The sequence below is a fragment of the Tenrec ecaudatus genome, chromosome 3 (genome assembly GCF_050624435.1).
Source record: "Tenrec ecaudatus isolate mTenEca1 chromosome 3, mTenEca1.hap1, whole genome shotgun sequence".
Lineage (NCBI taxonomy): Eukaryota > Metazoa > Chordata > Mammalia > Afrosoricida > Tenrecidae > Tenrec > Tenrec ecaudatus.
Window position 1 is genome coordinate 181,544,974 of NC_134532.1, and position 16,359 is coordinate 181,561,332.

The 16,359-nt window shown below is 51.5% G+C and overlaps 1 protein-coding gene across 1 annotated transcript in view; it reads left to right on the plus strand.

The window, feature by feature from the left end:
• Positions 1-16,359, plus strand: part of RBM47 (RNA binding motif protein 47) — a 163,327-nt gene that overhangs the window by 52,722 nt on the left and 94,246 nt on the right. Inside the window, exon 2 of the mRNA XM_075544406.1 lies at positions 15,448-15,531. The gene's annotated coding sequence lies outside the window, so the exon portion shown is untranslated. The remainder of the gene's footprint in view (positions 1-15,447; positions 15,532-16,359) is intronic.

Genomic DNA, 16,359 nt, shown 5'->3' on the forward strand with positions numbered 1-16,359 from the left:
CCATTTCCTACGAAGGACATCTAGGGTTACTTGGGAGCAGGACCCCAGCCAGCCTTGTGGGGAAACAGTCCAGAGCGTATTGGGTGAGACGTTTTTGTGGGCCAGGCCCATCAAAGTCCTCTCCATCCACCGGCCAGGCCTCAACTCAAGTGACCGCCCTTCCCCAAACTCTTCAACCAAACCAGACTTACTGCCAAAGTGTGATCCAACTCCTAGAGACCCCATGGAGAGGGGAACTGCCCCTTGGGTTTCCAAGGCAGTAAACCTTTACAGGAGCCAAAAGCCAAAGTCGCTGGAATGTAACTTGGTAGTTAGCAAGACCAGCGCTTAATTCACTGTGCCACCAGGGCCTCGTCATCCAGAACGACAACGTGAAAAATGCCCTTAGAAGGGACATATTCTTTAAAAAATTTTTTGACAGCTTCATTAGTACATAATTTACAATAGCATACACACAGAGGGGACATTCCTCCTGTGGACCTCTTCCAGGACAAGAGGCAGTGTAGTGACAGCAGTAAATGTGCCCCCTGGTGGATATACGAGGGGATATTTGAGAAGCAATTTTCTTAACAGTCTCCGAAAGGCAAGCCCAGGGAGTGAACCAGCTGGGACCTCAGTGTGACTGCCTTCCCCCTGCCCGCCCCCAAACCCCCCGCCCTGCTTGGTGGGAGAGGCCTCCGCTATGGCCACCGTTGGCCACTGACTAGGCAAGTCACAGTGGGTCTTCTTATCCAAAGGGGACGAACAGAACTCTTAGGTGACTTCACGGCTCTCAAACGTCACAATCGTAGGATGTCGGCCCATGGGAAATCTTGCGGGGAGCCCTGCACACGCTCTCAAAGTCTTCGGCCATTGGCCTTTCCTGTCCTGGTGGTGTGGTGGGTTACGTATTGGGCTGCTAGCCAGAAGATCAGCAGTTCGGACTCACGAGATGCTCTGGGGGAGAAGGCTGTTGCTGTGAGTTTTCACAGCCTCGCCAACCCACAGTGGCAGCTCCACTCGGTCCGGGGGGGGGGGGGGGGACAGAGGAGGAGTCCGAATGGACTCCATGAAAGCAGATATTTTGTTTTACTGCATTTCATAATCGATTTATTGTTAAGGCCACTGCAGTGCATGTCTGAATGCCTTTGGAGAAGCCAGCAGACTAACTTGATTCCAGCTCCACAGAGGGGCACAGAGCTCAGAGGTCAGGCATCAGATGGCTCTGTGCTTTTGACATTAGCAAGGGGGGGGGGGCTCAGTCGGATCTCACACGTGGATCCATTCATTTTGAGTAATTTTCAACTGTGTATTCTGCCTTGCCAGTGGACTTGACCTTGGGGCTAGGGCACTTGGGACGTCATCAAGCTCCACTGAATACAACTCTCCCCTTGCTGATGACGCAACTACAGAGAAGCACTGCCTCTGGGCAGCCTGTGCCTGGAAACCATTAATCAGGGGTCCTCAAACTTTTTAAACAGGGGCCAGTTCACTGTCCCTCAGGCCTGTTGGAGGGCCCCGGACTATAATTAAAAAACAAAACAAAACTATGAACAAATTCCTATGCACACTGCACATACCTTATTTTGAAGTAAAAAATAAACGGAGCAAAAACACCCGGCGGGCCGGATAAATGTCCTCGGCGGGCTGCATGTGGCCCGCGGGCCGCAGTTTGAGGGCCCCTGCCATTAATGCTCAATATTGAAAAATGTATTGTCAGTGAAAAGGCACATTTGCTCCTAGTGAGTGGCCATTGATGGGCTGGGGTGTGTGTGAGTGTGTGTGTGTGTGGGGTGTGTGTGTGGGGGTGTGTGTGTGTGGGGGTGGGGTGTGTGTGTGGGGGTGTGTGTGGTGTGTGTGTATGTGTGTGTGGGGGTGTGTGTATGTGGTGTGTGTGTGTGGTGTATGTACATACTGTCTCCCATAAGCAGTGATGCAGTGTAACCATAAAGATGTTTCTCAAGCTTTGGCCTGCAAAGAGCCAGGGCAGCCTTCCCAATGGAGCATTGAATGCCAACCACTCACAGCGCTGGGCTAAAAGTTGTGTCAACATTTCAGTATGTTTGTGCTTGTTGGGTTGGCTAGCATTCGCTTAGCTTCTGCGCACCATGCCCCGCTAGAGGTTCTTGTGAATTTACTTTGACAGAATAAAGTCATGCTAGCCTTTCTCCAAAACCTCAAAACAAACAAACATACAAACTCCCCCTAGTGTATCATGTTGCATTTACCATATTGTCTCTAATTGGGCCCTCACTCAAAGCCAAACTGGACCCACTGCCATCGAGTGGATTCTGACCCTTCGCTACAAACACAACAGACTAGGACGGTGCCCTTGGGGTTCCGAGGTGCTAAATCTTTACTGGGGCAGACAGCCCCATCTTTCTACCACGGAGTGGCTGGTGGGTTTTCACCCCGACCTTGCGGTTAGCTTAGCAGGCCGATGCTTAGCGCGCGCGCGCGCACACACACACATGCACACACACACATACACACACACACACACACAGTGTCCTTACCCCCAAGGGGATAGGAAAATCCCTGATGATAAGAATCACTGGTGCTGTTCAAAAAGATCCCTTCTTTGGCAGTCCAGGTGAGGCCCAGGGATCGGGTGTTTCTCACTCTCAGGCTCAGCTGAGAAACACTGCTGTCATGTCCTGGTCAGGAGGGGTGCTTTGCTGCCACGGCGGGGTGCTGCAGGGGGTGGGTGGGGGTGGTCAGTGATAGGTTGCCTTCTACGGGGTTGGAAGGAGTCTTGGTTACAAGTTGGACTCCTACAAGGTCAGCAGTTTGAAACTACCAGCTGCTCCCCGGGAGAAAGATGGGGACGTTTTCCTCCTGTAAAGAGTTATAGTCTCGGGAACTCACTGAGGTCGCTCTCCCGTCCTGCAGGGCCTCTGTGAGTCGCACTGACTCAGTGGCCATGGGCTGAGTTACAGGGCTTGATTCCTTGCCAGGGCACCGCAGACAGTCACTGGAGGCTTGTGTGGAGCTATGAGGCTGAGCAGGTTTCAGCAGAGCTTCCGGACAAAGGTGGGGTCGGGAGAAAGGCCTGGCAGTGGACTTCCAACGCCAGCCACTGAAAACGGAGTGACTCACACCTGTCTTGATGGGCAGGCATTATGGGGTTGAGGTCGCCCTGGTGGTTGGAGGCCTGTGTGATAAGGGCAGCTAATGGCCACTGGGAGAGGCAGCGGGAGGAAGGGGGGGGGGTGTCATGTCACTAGGGAACAGAAGACGAACCAGGGGAATGGTTAGCACACAGCTGGCCCTCAATTAATAGGAGGCGCTTCTTTAAAAAGTGCGTGGAAAAATAGAAATGAAAAGGTAGTGACATTTTTCCGTGAACTTTCTGAAATTCCCTCTTAGTTGGCCACAGTGGTTGGCCGTTAACTACAAGGAGAGTAGTTCACATGCACCTTGTGGGGTTTGGGTCATGTGTTGGGCCGCTCACTGCAAAGGCCACGGTTTGAGCCCCCCAGCTGCTCCGAGGAAGAAAAATGAGGCTGTCCGTTCCTGGAAGATTAAGAGCCTTGGGAACCCTAGGGGCAGTTCTGTTCCACCTGAGAGGGCCGAGATGGGCTGGCATGGCCTCTGTAGCGGCGAGCCTGGTTTGGTTTTTGACTGGTTCCCCAGGAGAAAGACCTGGAAAACCCAGCAGCCCATGGAATTCCGTCTCTCCGAGGTTTCACTCCCCAGAAACTCAGCGGGGCTGCCTTGTATTTCCAGGTCTGTAAAAGCTCATCATGGGTGAGGATGGCATAGGACCCTGAGTATTGTATCATCCTGTGTTGCTATGGGTCAAAACTGACTGGGTGACACCTAATACCACCACCACCACCACCCTACCCCCACCCCCACCCTCCCACCCCCACCCCCACCCCCACTGTGCTGTGCCAACACACAACCTGCCACTGTGTCAATACTTGTCTTTAAGGTGACCCCTCGTGCCCATTGGTTTGAGAAAGGTTAAGAATGGATCATTGAGTGCATTATAGATGGGAGGAGCAGGTTTCCAGGTCCCCAAGGGTGCAGTGCGTTAACCAGGCTGGTTAGGTGTCACTGGCTGGGTGCCAGATTCCTTGCCTTCACAAAGATTCCTTAACTCCAGGACAGTGGGCTTAAGGCCCAGCAGCATCCTTTAATCAGATGACCAGTCTCCATTTCCTTGAAGCCAGGGCGTGAGTTTTACAGTTTGGACTTTGCTTGTTTATTGGGAGGGCTTGAACCGGGCAGGGTTATCACCACGTCTGGCACGTACTACCAGCCAACCAGCCCACAGCAGGCGCCCTTGCACCTGTGCTAACTGGGACACCGCGAGGAGTGTTGTCCAGTAGAACTCCCACTCCGTAGGGTTCTGATGGCTGTGACTCGCCAGAGGGGCTGGCCAAGCCTTGGTGCTGAGGCATCTCTGGGGGGTCTGACCGCTCGTAGTAGTGAGTCTTTAATCAGTTTTACCACTCAGGGACTCCCATCTGACACATCCACCTGCCACCCACCCTCTGTCTATTTTAACTCATTGCAACACATTCACAGTTTGGAGTCCCAGCTCTGTAGTGCTACCCATTAGGCTGCGAAGCTCAGAGCCAGCAGTTTGGAAACTCCGAGGTTTTCTACTGCTGTAAGCAGTTCCGTCTTGGAAACTCACAGGGACCTTCCGCACTGTCCTGTAGAGTGGTCACTACGAGTCGGGATGGTACTGAATTTGGTTCGGTTTGGAAATCTTTACTGGACCAGACAGCCTCCTTTTCTCCCTCCGAGCAGCTGGTGGTTTTGAGCCTCTGGTCTGGCCGTTAGAAGTGCAGCGCTTTCCCTCCAGCCCATAGCCAGTGCTCGCAACTTGGCAAATAATAAAAGAAAAAGGGGCCAGGATTTAGGTGTAAGTTGGTGTGGTCCGCAATGAGGACACAGACAGATGGTCACTGCGTGGAGTTGATAATGATTAGCAGCGACCCTGCACGACAGGGCATAACCGTTCCACAGGGCTTCCAAAACTGTGAGTCTGTTTGGGAGCAGATGGCCTCATCCTTGTTCCACAGAGTGGCGGGTGGATTTGAACCACTGACTTTTTGAGGTAAGCTGGTCTGATGCTTACCTGACACCAGGGCTCCTTAGAGAAACAGCCAAAAAAGAACAGCAGAAAGAAACAAACAACAGAACATTGGAAGTCATCCAATTTTACATGGAGGGGCACCTGAGAGTCTGGCTGAACGGTGCAGGCCTATGGCGGCCACACGGAAAGGAGCAGGGAGGAGGTGGTGGCACTTTTAAGTTCCAATCCATCTGAGTATTTTGTTTGCTTGCTTTTTACTTTAGCTTGGCAAGCACCCTCTGTGCTCGGTTGGTTATTTGAGAGCCGGAAGAAAGTCCTGGCCATCTGAAACCACACTCCTGACTCACCTAGACTTGGGAAAGGGCTGGCGGCTTGAGACAGAATCCCCTGGCCAGCTCTCTCTGCATCTCATCTTCAGTCAGCTCTAGGACTTGTCTGCCCATTTTCCATCGCTGCGTTCCAATTCCACAGGAGGCACAGTGGGGAAACGAATCCCTGGCCCTGTTAGGAAAATGGCTGAAACTTGTGGAAACTCTGAGTGGTTCGGGTGTGTTTTGACAACAGTGTTCTTCTGTGGGGCCCTCAGTGAACTGCTAACCATCGAGCCAGCAGTTCAAATCCACCAGCCGCTCTATGGGAGAAAGATGAGGTTTTCAGCTCCCAGAAAGATTTACAGCCTCGGAAACCCACAGTAGTTCTGCTCTGTCCTGATGGGCCAATAGGAGTCTGAGTAAGGTCTGGTTTTTACTGTGAGGCTGGCAACTTGACAAGAGGTAGGGGCAGGGGTGGGGGTGGCGGTGGCAGCGGGAATGAGACCAGTGAATGTGGAGTTAGGAGTGAATGATTCACAGACCTCCATGCTAATCAGCCTGACTGTCCTAAGGAATTTGATCTTCTCCCCAAATGAGATCAAACAAAGGAGACCACCGTAGGTATCAGTCTCACAGGGATCACGAACAGTTTGACTACCTCCCCGCAACAACACAGAGTAAGTGGAATCATTAAAACCGCTTTAGATCCTGCTTTGCGGGAACACGGTGCTCTTTCTTAATGGGGTGCTTGTGTGCCGGGAGTCAGGCGGACGGTCTGCCTTGTGCCACCGGCAGGAAAGAGGAATTGAGAAATCAGGAAGGAGTGTGCTTGCTACCCTCAACTAAAGGGCCTGACTCAGCAAGACAACAGCCCCCCCACTTGCGCTAACTAGTCTTCCCGACTCGGGCGGGGCCTTGAGGGCAGTGGAGGGTGGGCTCCGTAAAACGGAAAAGAACTGTGCTGCACCAGGACATGCTCCGAGAGCTGGCTGGCTGCCCGTCTGTCTGTGCAGGCTGAAACACCCCTCAGCCTGCCTGCCTGGATGCTGGTCCCGCGTCAACATTCTGAAGCCCTCCTGTAGGCCAGGTGCTCTGGGGGGCGGTGGGTCAGCCGTGGGCACGCCCAACTGCAAGGTTGGCACGCACAGTCCTGCTCGGCGCGAGGAGGAGGCTGGCTGCTTCTAGGAAAGACGGACAGGCTCAGACACCCTCTGTGGGGTCGCTCTGAGGGTTTGGACTCAGTGGGGTTTTTCTTTTTTTCTTAATCTGTTTTTTTCTCCAGTGTTGGCTTCCGATCTGCTTATTCGTCACTGCCCGCTCTTCAGGGCTTTGGGCAGAAATGCAGTTGATTTGCATAGTTAGTGAAGTGATGACTCACCAACTCACATCCTGGGAGGCTTGGTTGGGTTCTCATAGAAGGAATAGCGGCCTTGTGTTAGTCTGGGTAGACTAGAGAAACAAATTCACAGACACTCGTGTGTGTATAGGAAAGAGCTTTATTTTTAAGAGCAATTGAATGTTGAGAAAACACCCCAGCCCAGATCAAGTCCATAAGTCCAATGTTAGCCCATATGTTCAAGACCAATCTATAAAGTCCTCTTCAGATTCAAGAAACACATGCGATGATGCTGAATGTAGGAAGATCACAGGCCAGTGGGTGGGAAGTCTTGGAGCTCCAGTGGCATTGTAAGCATCTCAGCACTGGCAGGGGTCTCCATGTGGCTTTTCCAGGACCAGGGTTCTGGCTGCATCAGGGTAGGTCCATGTGGCTTCTCCTCAAGGATGTCTTGCAGGGAGTCAGCTTTGTCTACTAGTAGAGAGTCTCCAAGGACCTGAGCAGAGAGAGAGGTGTCTCCTACCTCCAAGGAGGAAATGCAGCAAGTCCCAGAATTCTGAGGAGAAAGCTACGCCCACACAGAGGCCTCATAGGCTGTGACCCGATTGACAGAGTAGACTCCATCCCTTCACTCAGAATCCTCTCAAGTTGACACCAGATGATGTAACTACCATGGGCCTCAAGAGCTCATCCTGTGCTACTGTTGGCCTTAGGGGCCACGGAGCAGGCTCAGCCCCATAGCAGCCCTACACATGACAGAAGGGAACAATGCCCAGTCCGGCGCCATGTTCACAGTCCTTCCGGTACGTGAGCCCACTGCTGCAGCCACCACGTCCATCGATGGATGGCGCTCGAGGGCCTTCCTCTTTTTCGCCACCCCTCTCCTGTACCAAGTATGGTCCTTCTCCAGCCACTGGGCTCTCCAGACAACATGTCTCAAGTATGTGACGGTCTCCCTGCCCTTGCCTCTGAGGAGCACTCTGGCCGTGCTTCTTCCAAGGACAACCTGGTTAACTGCTACCTTGAGTTGAGTACCTGCTAACTGGAAGATGGGACAACTGGCACCGAACTAGAGGTGCCTCAGAAGAAAGTGCTGGTGATCTGCTTCTGAGAAGAACCAGCCATCGCAGGCTCCACGGAGGCCAGTCTACTCTGACACGTGGACCCCATGAGAATCAGAATTGGCTCTGCAGCGGCTGCTTCCTGCTTATAAGCCAGGCCCATGAACGAGGCAGGCAAAGACCCTACCTTCTCCTAGTGTCTAGTCTAGCTTGGCCTGGTAAGGCTCTGAAGAAACAGCCAGCAGTCAGAGTGAGACACAATCAATGTAATGAAAATAAATAAAACAAAGTAGCTTTATTTTTGGGGTGGGGGTTGGGTGAGGATTGTAAAACATGTTCAACATGTTCATGTAGGCAAATGACATTTAGATACTTAAATGATTATGTTGAAGTAACAACGGTTATTTATTAAGACTAATATAAAATAAAAGGTATCAGAAAAATTTTTCTGTCATGGTAACCTATTAAATTCATGTAATATGCTTGACAGTATGTTATACTCTTTTAACATGGGTACAACAGAGTCCTGGTTTGTGTCTGGGTTGGACTGAAGTGCAAGGTTGGTGGTTAAACCCAGCAGCTGCTCCAGTGGAGCAAGATGAGGCTGTCTGCTTTCATAAAGATTTACAACTCCCGGGACTCTTATCTAGGTCACAATGAATCAGAATTGACTTGATGGTAATGGGTTTCTTTTTTTTAACGGTTTAACCTAGTCAAAGCCAAGTCAAAGTCAGCCCTATTATCCAATGAGTCTAGCAGGGAGTCGGGCACTCACCCAACTGCCTGACTAAATGTGGACCGGTCAGGGTAGAGCCAAATGAAATGGAAGAACCGTTGGACATGGTTGCTGAACCTGTTTCAATGCGGCGGCGCCATCCGCAGGGGAGAATGGCAGACTCGGGGGTCAGGAGAGTCAGGGGTCTGATCCGAGCCTCAGTCTTACCAAGGGGAGGGAAAAAAACCCAAACCTGGATGGAGAACGAACTGAAGCCACAGAGTCAACAGATAGGCCCCGAACAGCACCAGTGCAAACTCCAGGCAGTTTCATTTACTGCATTTGTAGTCTGGAGAGGAAGGAAAGAAACTTATCCCACAGGTTAAAAGTCAGCAGATGCCACGTCCCTGAGCAGCGTGTGATGAAATGCCCGGCGGCGGAGGAGCTCAGGTAATGAGCGGCTTTCACAAGCCAGAGGCAGAAGGCTCTGTGTCTGAGGGCCAAGCCCTGGCTCTCTTGAGAAATTCAAGACTCACTCATTCGTGGCACACAGGCACTGAAGTATAAGTACAAACACACCAGACAAAGCACCTGCCACGATGAAAGTAACTAGGGAACTCACTTAGGGAGGTGTGGCTACGTCAAGGGGGATAGGCCTTCACTCACTCACTCACTGCTGTGGAGTCTGTAGTGGTTACTGTAAGGTCAGCAGTTTGAACCCGCTGGCCACTTTGCAGGAGCAATTTGAGGCTTTTCACTGCTGTAGAGTTAGTCTTGGAAACCCAGAGGCAGGTCTACTCTGTCCTATAGGGTGGCTGTGAGAGAATACACCAGGAGAGGCATAGGCGGAGGAGGAGGTTTGTTTTGGGGGGCTTGGAGGAAGGCTTCCCTAAGGAAGTGATGATGGGACTTAGAGCTCGAAATGAAGTCAACCTCCAGCATACTTGGTGAGATTAGAACGCTGATGGCCAAATGGAGCGGTGTCTAGTAATCTGTTTAGAACATAGAAACAAAAGTGCTGACACACTTTAAAACGCCTTTGGACCTTCTCACCCCAACTCATGGCCATTGAGTTGATTCTGACTCATAGAGACCCTACAGGACAGAGCAGAACTGCTTCTTTGAGTTTCTGAAGTTGTAAATCTTTACGGGAACCCAAATCATTTTTCTCCTACAGAGTGGCTGGTGGGTTTGAACTGCTGACTTTGTGGTTCGCATCCCAAGTCTTAATCCATTATGCCACAAGGACTCTATTTTTTAAACTTTTTTTGGGTAAATTGGGAGTTAATACACGCATCATATTCCATATAGTTCAGTCACATCAAGCAGCTTTGTACAATTGCTACCATGAGCATCTTCAAACGTTTCTTTTCTGCCCTGGACTGTGCTTTCCTACACGTATCTAGACACACACTGGCCCACCCAGCTCTAGACTCGGCACACCCCAGGCCTCCCAGCCTGCCTCGCTGCGGGCGGCTGGTGTGTCCGATCGTTTTTTCTGCAATGCCCTTCCAGGGCGTCTCCAACCAGCTCATTCACTGATGGCCCCGCCCAGGGGCTTGCACCTCCTGTGAATCTGAGGAAAAGGTTCTGCTTTGACCGTGGTGCCGGGGAAGACTGCTTGGAGCAGGGACCAGTGAGCAGAGAGAGCCACCCGAGGAGGGCTGGGAAAGAAAAACCCAGGCACACCGAGTGCTAAAACCAGGAGAGGTTCCGTTCAGGGTGAGCATTGGGTGCCCACTGCAAGGTCAGCGGTTCAAATCCACTGACTGCTACATGGGAGAAAGATCAGGCTGTCAGTCCCCATAGGATGTAGTAGCACTGGTTCTCAACCTTCCTAAAGCCCTGATACTTTAATAGTTCCTCATGTTGTGGTGACCCCCCAACCATAAAATTATTTTCATTGCTTCCTCATTACTGTCATTTTGCTATATTTTATGAATCAGTCGACCCCTGTGAAAGCGTCACTTGATCCCCCAAAGGGGTCGCGACCCATAGGTTGAGAACCACTGTTCTATAGGGTGGCTGTGAGTGGGGAGGACCTTGCTGGCAGTGGGTGTGGTGAAAGGGCCTGACAGAGGTTTGGGGGTGGGGGAGAGGTGGGTAACGAAATCAGAGAGGAAACCCAAGCCAAGTCATGAGTGTGAGACCCGAGAGGCGCCGTGGGGAAGACGCTAGATTTTACTTCAGTTGTGAGGAGAAACCACCAGAGACTTAAAAAATGACAAAATTCGCTCTTCTAGATGACGGCTCAGAGGCCATTTGTGAGGCGGTGGGGGGTGTTCGCCCAGCCTGGTACTGCAGGGTCCGAGCAACATGAATTGAAACGAAAGGCAACGATCCATCTCCACAGCAGAAACACAGCTTTTAAAAAGGTGTGTCCTATGGTTTAGAGCCGCCCCCTCTTGTGTAAGGACCGGTGGCCACGGGGAGACTTGCCGGTGCGCTGTGCCACTGCTTCGTTGCGTAATCGTCTTATCTTCTCTTTCTGGTGCAACTTCTGAAAGATGTGCAATCTGAACCTTGTAGGCAGGCACCTCGTCCCTCCCGCCCGCCCCCAAGTGCTCCCTGACCCGCCCCTCCTCTTCTGTGTGGCCTGTCGGCACTAAAACCCGAGGGAAGGGCCGTCTTTGCTCGTGTGTGTGTGTGTGTGTGTGTGTGTGTGTGTGTCTCTTTCGTTGAGTCCTATTCTGAGATGGTGGCGTTGGCACCGTCATTTGCACAGATCTGATTTGATACATCGTGGGGGTGGGGATGGGGGTGAGGGGGTGTTGCGCCCCAGAAAACTTGTGGAACAATGGAGGCCATGGATAATGGAGTGTTGTCCCATCCAAACTTCCTGAAGCTCCCTCGGACTAGCTGCTAATGGACGCTGGTCCTGTGGGCAGCAGGAGTCCCTTCACATCGAGCCAGCCATGGAAACCATCCCATCAGACATCCTTATTTCGTGACAACTCAAGTTTCTCAAATCCTGCAAACCCAGCTTGTGGCCGGGTTTACAGTGTGCCGCCCTCCCCCGTCCGTGGAGACCGGCTGGCACTCCCACGCATCCCGACTTTGGGAAATCTGGGCGACCTTGGGAAATCCGGGCGCACAGGCGTGAGGTGCCTGCCGTCTGACTTGGAGCGTGGATAAAATATCTCCGCAGCCCACCAGAGGGCGGCTGTCCAGTCACCTGCAGCAGGACAGTGTTTGTCCTGCACATGTGTCCTGAGGGCCCAGGCTGCTGCATTACCAACAAAATTTTTTTTCCCTGCATTCCTAGCCTGCTTTTTCCCATTTAAAGAGGATATTTTGGAAAGAAAGGTTTTAAGGCACGTTCTTTCAGGAAAATGAATTTTTTCCCTTGGAGTAGTTGGAATAGAAAGCTCTAGTTTCCCTTCAGATTCCTCTCCACACAGCCCTTCCTGTCTTCATTTGGCTTTTATTGAGGTCAAATTTAAATGTACTGGGTGTGTTTAAAGTGATGATTTTTAATGAATGTATGAGGCATTCAACTCCCCATGAACACACTCAACTCACTCGATGCTGACTCCTAGCGACCCTATAGGCTAGGTTAGAACTGCCCCTGTGGGTTTCTGAGACCCAACACTTTACGGGAAGAGAAAGCTTCCTCTTTCTTCTGAGGAGCAGCTGGTGGTTTCGAACCACTGATCTTGTGGTTAGCAGCCCAATTGAGTAGCCACTGTGCCACACAACCCTAGTCAAAATACCCACCTCCCACCTGTTTAACCACTCTCTTCCGAGCTCCCTTTGCAGAAGAGTACTGGACTAGGGAAAGGGGGTGGGCGAGGTTAAAGGTGTCGTTACAGGTTAGGTGTTGGGGTGTTAACCACAGGACAGTGGTTCATACACACTAGCTGTTCCACGGGGGTGTGGGAGCTGTTTGCTCCCGTAAAGATTTACCATCTTCAAAGCCCTTTGTAGGATCAATGTGAGTGTAAGTTGACTTGGGTCTTTGCGACAGACCCAGAGGTGCGGCACGGACCGAGGCGATTGAAGGGCTACGCTGATTCCTGAGAGAGGGAGGGTAGGAAGGAAAGCCCACAAACCATTTCAGTCTCTCATGTCCACATCTACAGCATCTGATTTCCTCGTCAGCATGGCTGCCTGGACTTTGTTTCATGGTGTGGCGACGGTTCACGTGTCAAAGGGACAGAGGATCATGATTGGTGACAAAGAACAAGTAAATGTCTTTAGATAATCCCTTAGGCTAAATGAGAAAAAAAGAATGTATGGATCTAAAGATGGCAAATAACAAGATCCAAACCCAGAAAAAGGAATGGTATCAGTGCCCAAATCCTCAACTCCCAAATTGTGGAAAACTAACCCAGGTGGTGTCGTGGTTTCGAGTTGGGCTGCGATGCCTGTCGTCAGCAGTTTAACGCCGCCTGCTGCTCTTCCATTTCCAAGGGCAGAGAAAGACGGGGCTTTCCATTCCTGGAAAGACTTACAGTCTTGGAAACGCACAGGGGCAGCTCAATCCTGCCCTTACACAGTTTCTGTGAGTCAGTATAGACTCGGTGGCAGTGGTTTTTGGGTTATGGATGACAGTGTTGGCCTAAAATAGCTTTTTAGGGTCATTGCATGGAATGAGCCTCCCCCATTAGAAATGACGGCCCCCAAATCCGATGGTGAGCAGAATAAGGGGGATTATAACTACTGGCCAGGAGTCAGAATCCACCCAACGGACTAGTCAAAAGAACTTTAAAAGCAGAAGACTGAGACAGGAGTTTAGACATAAGGTAGGGGGTTTGGAGTGGGGAAGAGATCAGAACTTTCAAGTACTGGGGCTTCCTCCTGTGGCGGGTCCTATGGTGAGTCACTACAACACTCAAAAACTCACTAAATCATCACTACCCACAGGCCAGGGCAGAGCTGCCCCTGTGGCTTTCTGTGACTGTAATTCTTTACTGGAGCAAAAAGCCCCGTCGGTCCTCTTGTGGAGCTCCTGGTGTTTTCAAACTGCTGACCTTGTGGGTCGTAGCCACTGCGCCACCTGGGCTCCTCTCTAAGCCAATACAGGGACAGCTGAAGCCCATGTGACAGAGCCAGTGGCTCACCAGGCAGGATCTGGACGGATCTGTGCATGCACCCGCTGCACACGTGATCTGCACTTCGCTCTGGGGGCGACATTCACCTTTAACAACAAACGCCAGGTAGGGTGGAGGTGAAATGGATACCCTTTGATTCTTGTCCAGTCCTCAAACGGACTTGTGGGCTGCAGACGTTTTTGCCCAGACGCTGGAGGACAGCAGGTCCCAGCCGGCAGAATGACACAGCACTGCCTCCGTTTGCTGTAAGCAAACAGGCCCAGGCCTTTATTACCCTTGAAACCGACCCTCGTGACACAGGTTAGAATTAAGAGGCAAGTATGATGCCAAGTTGCTGTGGGTCGAAGTTCCCTCAAGCACTGTGCATGTTAATCAGCAGCTCAGCCTGAGTAACTAGGCCAGTGAGCTGAGGGGAACTTTGGAACTAGCGATTGCCGCGTTGGGTTGTGGGAGTTAGCAGAGTTCCCAGCACCTGTCTGTGCTTGAAAGTCGGGCTTTTCTTACCTGGTGTGAGATTGAGTGCTTGGTGTGGTCCTTCTTGGGAGGGGCAGAGAGCAAGGGTCTTACATATGACCTGTCATCTGTAGATGGGAAGCAACAGAGGGCCACTAATAGCATGTGCTTAATCTGCTTTTGTAAAAAAAAAAAAAATGTCCTTCTTAGTTGCGCTTGGGTTGGCCCTATCTCATGGCGACCCCAGAGGGGCAGGAAACAGCTGTGTGGCTTTCAGACGCGGCGTGCCATTCTTGTCTTCCGGGGAGCCTGGGTGTGGGTATGCAGAACCACCAACTTTACGCAAGTAGTTGAGCGCGTCACCACTTCTGCTCTGTACCACGAGGGATCGTTATAAGTCAGAAGCGACTTGACCTCCAGCAGGCTCGGCTGGTGTTTCTTTTGGGGAAGAAAAGCCAACCAGGCAGGGGAGAACAGAGCAAACATTTAAAACGAAAATCACACACTGCTTTAAACCATTTTGTGCTGCTTTAAACTCTTTAATGTGCCTCTTTAGAAAGATTCTCAAATGAACGCAGGGCTCACCCGTCCTGCAGTGAGTATCTTCTCTGTGTGAGGCCCCCAGGCCTCCATATCTGTCATCTTGGTTTGTTGTCACACTGCCCTTCACGGCCATTGAGTCAATTCCAGCTTTTAGTGACTATAGGACTGAGCAGAACTGTCCCCAGGAGCCGAAAGCCTCATCTCCACTCAGAGCAATTCTGTAAGACAAAACAGAACTGTCCTTGTGGACTAATGAGACTGTAACTCTTCATGGGAGTTGAAAGCACTATTTTTCTCTGTTGGGAGCGACTGGTGGTTTTGAACTGCTGACCTTGCATTTAGCAGCCCAATGTGTAGCCCACTATGCCACCAGGGCTCCTTCCATCCCTAAGACGCAAGTAATGTTAGGCCCATATCAGATAAGGAAGAGGAGGCTCAGAGAGGTTGATCAACATCCCCCAGGTAGCAAGTGAGAGAACTGAGCCCGTAGCACCTGTCCAAACCTGGACTGTAGACTCATCCACCTTCTGCCCCTTGTCAGTGAGACCGCTCACCCCATTCCCCCACCCCATCCTAAATGTGCTCAAGCTAATGTAAAAGGGAGCACGGCTGCTCCCCCAAAGTGTCTCACAGGGACAGTTCTATCCTGTCCTATAGGGTCCCTATGAGTCAATCGACTCCATGGTCCATTTTGAAAATTTTCAGTCCTGCAGAATAGACTGCAGGAAGTGGCCGGCTGTCTCTGTGTATATGCAGGCCAGTGGGAATGTCACATCCCGTCCGGTTATCTAGCTTTCCCGTGCCCCTGAGCACGAATGGTGGGTGATGAGAGCCACGCGCTGTGTATGCCTCCGGCTCCTCCATTCCATTGAGTGCCGTTGAGTACATGCTCCTCCTGTGCTCTCTCAGAGCCTCAACCGTGTTATCTTTGCTGTTTCACAGTCCAGGGAGCAGAGGTCTTAGCAGGACGCCGAGCCCCAGCTCACCCCACGGACCAGCGGTTCCTCGACTCCCTGCGGAGGCCTGGTAAGTGGAGCTGCTTCAGCGTCACCGTGCCTGAAGGATCGCAGTCTAGGGGTGGATCACCACCTGGAGGGTAGCCCACAGCCGATTCTAACTCATGGGGACACTATGGGACAGACTAGAACGGCCTCTCCTGGGTTGTGCATTGGGCAGCTAGTCAGAGGCCAGCCGTTTGAGAACCACCAGCCACGCTTCAGGAGAAGTGCAAACGCTTTCTAAACCCGTAAAATGCCACCGATTTGGAACCCCCATCGGGGTTCCCTGCCCTTCAGGGTCACTGTGAGTCAGAAACGACTTGAGCATGCTGGTTGACAAATGCTAACCACCACCTCCACACACTGCGCTCCCCCCACCTCCCCCTTCATATCAACATATATTGTATTCGCTTCTGAGTGTTTGATTAATTTGGGGGACCGGATAGCTAGGTGTATCTGTAGCCGTGAATGTACCCTGAAAAGTCTGATGGTGAAGTGATTGGCAAAAGCTGTATTTGGATGATTTCGTGTAGATTCTTTTACTGTGAATTGTTTTTTCCCCCCACAGTGTTTGTATCACCCAGGGACCCTGACAGAGTTAAACCAAAAGCAAACCAAACTCCTTGCCATCGAGTTGCTGCTGACCCACAGGGACTCTGTAGGACAGGGTCGAACTGCCCCTGTGACTTTTATGGGAGTAGAAAGCTTTATCTTTCTCCTGGGAGCAGCTTGTGGTTCCAAACTGCTGGCCTTGCAGTTGGCAGCCCCGTTGGGTAACCACTATGCCACCAGGGCTCCTACCTGAAAGGAGCCAGGAGAGGTTAAAACCAAGGTGCCTAACCTAATCTCAGGCAAG